Raw genomic sequence first — 5644 nt, 5'->3', positions numbered from 1 at the left:
CTGGGAGTTTGGGCACGCATGCACACATGTCCAGTCTGCATTTCAAGCCTCTGGGTCCAGGACTCAAACCATGGCTGGCCATGTGGGAGTCCAATGCCCCAACCACCATGCCACTGGCTGGCTCTGAGTGTAAATGTTTTTAGGCAATTGATCACTAAGTATTGGGTTGTTGGAAAAGTCAAGATGCGTTTTTGCGTGTAAAAACATGTCATGACTTTTCCGATAACCTAATACATGCCACGTCATGAGCACAGGAGGAGAGGCAAACCACTTGTCACTCACACCGTCTTTATCTTGAGAAGCTTATACTGAAGCTGGGCAGATGAAATATACATGCATGAAACAACTGTCAGTGACACTGAACCTAACCGTATAATTAAAGACTGCTGAATTCTGAGAAATGAGAACGCGACTCCCTCGGTTACACCTTTTAGACACTTCCAGTATGAGTGGTGAGTAAGTCAGGTCGAGCCCATGCATGCAGTCACTTACCAAAATGTCAGGGCCAGATAGCTCGTGCCAGACGGTAAGCGTGTTAGGGCTGAGAGCTGAGGACAGACCACGAGACAGTGTGGTGGGTACACTGACAGAGGCTGCATTGTGGGGTATGCATAGTTTAGGTGCTGTTAGTGTTTTTTGGTGAAAAGTTCAGTTAGTGTGTTTCATTGAATCTAAATGCCATGAGTTATAAGATATGTCATCATTTTATCCTGAATTAAGGAAGAAAAAGCCTGGGCAGTTAAGCAATGCAACACCATTAACTGTAAGAACTATCTGAACCACAGTTGTTATCATATAGAAAAAGAAAGTTCACTTTAAAATTGATGAAAAGGTGCTGGAGGAATCCTCCTCTGCATGTAGAGGACGGACAGAAGGGTGTCCATTTTTCCTTTTCTATAGTTATTAGTTTCCATGCATTTCTTTCTTTCTTTTTATTTTTTTAAAAGAGATATCTTTGTTATAGAGAGCATGTGCTCGTCAGAGAAACAGAAAGCAAGAAATCACCCCCCGGGGGAGGGGAGGATGGCCATACCACAGTCCCTTCTCCTCCATTCTTCTCTCAAGATTTTGGGCACATACACACACACCCGGCATGAGTTTTAAGCCTCTGGGTCCGGGACTTGAACTGCAGTCGACTACATGACAGTCCAGACATAACCATTACACCACCTACTGGTCCCTCTCTCTTTATTTTCTTTACTTTTTTTTTTTTTGAGAGATTTTTGCTATAGGGAATGTGAGCTTGCCAGAAAGAGAGATACGGAGAGACAGAGAGCGAGAAGTCACCCCCCAGGGGTTATGACCACGCCACAATCCCTCCTCCTCCATTCTCCTCTTGGGATTTTGGGCACGCATGCACATGTGCCTGGTGTGAGTTTAAGCCACTGGGTCCAGGACTCGAACTGTGGTCAACTACATGGGAGTCCAGCGACAAAGCCATTAAGCCAACTGCTGGTCCCCCCTCTCTCATTTCTAAGGAGAACTAGCTCAATTGTGTTGTGGAGGCTAATAATAATATGTAAGATAGTAGCTATTTTTTTTTTTTTTAGAGGTTTACCTTAGGTGTGTATGCTCATAGAGGAGAGAGAGACAGAGAGAGTGAGGGAAAGTAAGAAATCACCAGCCAGGGGTAATGACCACACCACAATCCCTTCTCCTCCATTCTCCTCCTGGGGTCTTAGGAATGCACTCACACAAATGAGGCATGATTTTCAAATAACCAGGTCTAGGACTCAAACCGTGAAAGCCATGTGAGAGTCCAGCGATGTAACCACTATGCTGTCTGCTGGCCCCAGAGATAGTAGCTAATATTTATCAGAGGCTCAGTCTGGATTTAGCCCTGAGCTCATTATTTTCTACCTATTACTTACTTTTATTCTTAATCCATTCAGTACAGATATTCCTGAAGGACAAACAGAGAATTAAAGTGGGTAAGTGGGACCAGCAGTTAGCGTAATGGCTATGTCGCTGGACTCCCATGTTGTCAACCGTGGTTCAAGTCCCAGACCCGGCGGCTTAAACTCATGCTGGGCGTGTGTGCATGCGTGCCCAGGATCCCGAGAGGAGAATGGAGGAGAAGGGATTGCGGTGTGGCCAACCCCCCTGGGGGGTGATTTCTCGTTTTCTGTCTCTCTGTCTCTCTGGCAAGTGCACGCACCCTATGGAAAAAAAAAAAAAAAAACCTCTCCCAAAAATAAATAAATAAATAAAAATAAAGGGGGTAAGTTATTCGCCTGAGGTTCCACAGCTGTTACGTGTATGAGATAAGGTGACCCCACGGGAGCCGCCTCTGCAGGTAATCCAGAGGCCCATGGGACCAGCCAGCCTGAGCCTGCTCACTTTCAAAGTCTACGCAACTCCAAAGAAGGATTCACCTAACAAAAACGCCATTAAGGTGGATGAGTTTTCACTCCACTCAACTCCTGAGGGCAATCCAAATACATGGAGGAGCCAAGGACCCAACCTGAAGAAAGCATCTCACGGCTTCGACATCACTGCGAGCCGCGTACAAGTTGGTGTCAGGAAATGCACTCCCAAGCCAAGCCCAAGATGCAGAATCTGGTTCAGTGCGGTGAGACAGCTAAGAATATCTCCCAAATGCACCTCCTGGAGTTCTTCCAAGGCTTGGCGTTGCTGGTCTTGCTGGCCTTGGTGGACTGCTTCTGGCTAGAGGTTCGAAAGTAAAGAGGCTAGTGTGCCCACCTGGCGTCACGGGATTAGCCGCCGCCGTCTCTCATCCACAGCAAGCCGCGCATTGGCCCAGGTCAGCGGAGAGAAATGACATGACTGGAGTTGTTGAGGACATGTGGTCACGGAAGATTTGTGGAAGGAGAACTTGCAAAAGCCAGGAAATGTGAAGAATTCACCCGGAAATAAGTAGAAAACTTCATGTCTGCCCAGTTTAATGAGTTATAGGTAAAAACTGGAAAGCTCTCCAGTAAGTCCGTATTTCTACAGGAACATGGTGAAGACGGCATCATTGACTGTAGGAAACGGCTTTCCTCAGGAACAACTATGCTAGGCCTCTTTGTTATCTCGGGTGACACCATACTACGAGTGGACTGATCTGAAGTCCTTTCACCTAAAAATAATATACAGCCATACAGCCTGCGAATGCTTGATCTCATTTGCTATTTATGTGTATAATTAAACGCCAAGTTGAAAAAAGAGCATACGAGGTAAGATTGGAATGTAGGTTCATCTATTTCTAAAGTTTGTTGCTGTTTTTACTTCCTTATTTATTCAATGAGCTAGAGAGAGAGAGACAAAAAGAGGGATAGAGAGAACCCCCAACAGGGTCTTTATTTTTGGAGAGGTTTTTTGCTATAGGGCGCGTGCACTCGCCAGCCAGACAGAGAGAGACAGAGAGACAGAAAGCGAGAAATCACCCCCCAGGGGGGATGGCCATGCTGCAATCCCTTCTCCTCCATTCTCCTCTCGGGATCTTGGACATGCACGCACACGTGCCTGGCATGAGTTTTAAGCCACCTGGTCCGGGACTTGAACCGTGGTCGACTACGTGGGAGTCCAGCGACATAGCCATTACGCTAACTGCTGGTCCCCCCCGCCCAGGAGGGTCTTGATGCTACAGTCGACTCCCAGCTTTAAGTCCCCTGAGCACATATGTGCTTGGCATACTCAGGGAGGTCTCCAGATACCAACCTGGAATCTTCCTGTGTGGGTCAACCTTGAGGTCTCATTTTTTTTTTTCAGAGAGATTTTTGCTATAGGGCATGTGTGCTCACCATAGAGACAGAGAGAAACAGAGACAGAAAGCGAAAAATCACCTCCCAGAGGGGATGGGTCACTCTAGTCCCTTCTCCTCTATTCTCCTCTTGAGATTTTGGGCATACACATGCACACACCCCAAATGTCCTTTTTTTTTTTTTTTTTTTTTTTTTTGAGAGGTTTTTGCTATAGGGTGCATGCGCTCTCCAGAAAGACAGAGAGAGACAGAGAGACAGAAAGCGAGAAATCACCCCCCAGGGGGGATGGCCACGCTGCAATCCCTTCTCCTCCATTCTCCTCTTGGGATCTTGGGCACGCACGCACACGTGCCCGGCATGAGTTTAAGCCACCAGGTCTGGGACTTGTACCACTGTCGACTTCATGGGAATCCAGTGACATAGCCATTACACTATTCGCTGGTCCCCCAGGTGTGAATTTTAAACCACCAGGTCCAGGACTCAAACTGTGGCCAACCTATGTGGGAGTCCAGCGAGGTAACCATTCCTCCATCTGCTGGTCCTGCGGTGTCATGTTTTACCACTGCACCAGGAAGCAGCACCCCTCAAGTCTATGCGTTTAAGCATTATACCAGTCAGTGAATTGATAAAACTCGATTTCTTGCCAAATGAAGTTAAAATGGAAACAATTTCATTTTCGTCAGAATTTACCAGAGGAAAAACAAAAATTGAGGGAGCTTTCAGAAAGCACAACATTGTACTACAGACTAAGAAGACCGAGTGACCTGTCTTAAACTCTGACAATATTTCTGATGTTACTCTTGCATCACTAGTCTTTATACAGTCTTTGCAAATTATACTGCTGGATAATGGATTTTAAATTGCATGTTTAAGTAGACTAAGAACTCTGTAGTTAGTGGGTTACAGTTAAGTGGCCACAGAGTAGATAAGGTGCACAATTAAAGAGCACATTTCTCCCAAACCTCTCATTTGTGTTAGGATATTCAGTCACCATCTTCTGTGCACAGGCATGAATTTTAATCCAGTAGCAATGAAGTCTGGCCCAGAAGTTTGCAGACTCAGAATTATTTATCAGTAAGTATTACTTAACTCACATTTGACGACTGTTTACGTTCTCAGACAATTTGGGGTTATCTGAATTTAGAGCAGGTTGATTAATCCTTGATTAACCTGAGGCAACGGTTGGATTTCTAAGATAGAAATGTCAGTGTGCTACCATTTAATGGGTTGAATCTGGTCACCCTTATAAACTGGATTAGCAATTCTTTTTTTTTTTTCTTTTTGGAGAGGCTTTTACTATAGGGCGCGTGCGCTCGCCAGACAGACAGAGAGAGACAGAGAAATCACCCCCCCAGGGGGGATGGCCACGCTGCAATCCCTTCTCCTCCATTCTCCTCTTGGGATCTTGGGTACGCACGCACACGCGCCCGGCGTGAGTTTAAGCCACCGTGTCCAGGACGCGAACCGTGGTCGCGTGGGAGTCCAGTGACAGCCATCACGCTAACTGCTGGTCCCCTGGATTAGCAATACTCTAACTTTTTGGTCTCGGGATCTCTTTACACTCTTAAACGACACTGAGAACATATGCCTGTAGAACTTGGGAAGCTAAAGCAGGAGGAGTGAAAATTCAAGGATAGTCCAGTAAGCAGAATGAGACCCTGTCTCTAGAAAAAACAAAACAAAACAAAACAACAAAAAAAAATGTTGAGGACCCTGAGAGTTTCATTTATGTAAGTTAAAACTATCTTTATTAGCCATATTAGAAATCAAAGTGGGGCCAGCAGGTGGCATGATGGTTAAGGGTGCTGGACTCCCACATGGCCGACTGCAGTTTGATACCCAGACCTGGTGGCTTGCTCTCTTTTTCTCTCTCACTGGTCAAATATAAATAAAAAATAAATAAATAAAGATAAATAAAATAATTCTTTTTTTTTTTG

General features: G+C 45.6%; 1 pseudogene; it reads left to right on the top strand.

The window, feature by feature from the left end:
• The first annotated feature begins 496 nt into the window (after positions 1 to 496).
• On the top strand, positions 497 to 2891 carry LOC102490058 (MICOS complex subunit MIC26 pseudogene; annotated as a pseudogene).
• Positions 2892 to 5644: the final 2753 nt, after the last annotated feature.

This window comes from Tupaia chinensis, unplaced genomic scaffold, assembly GCF_000334495.1.
Source record: "Tupaia chinensis unplaced genomic scaffold, TupChi_1.0 Scaffold146140_1, whole genome shotgun sequence".
NCBI classification, from domain to species: Eukaryota; Metazoa; Chordata; class Mammalia; order Scandentia; family Tupaiidae; genus Tupaia; species Tupaia belangeri.
This window is presented reverse-complemented; position numbering and strand designations above follow the sequence as displayed.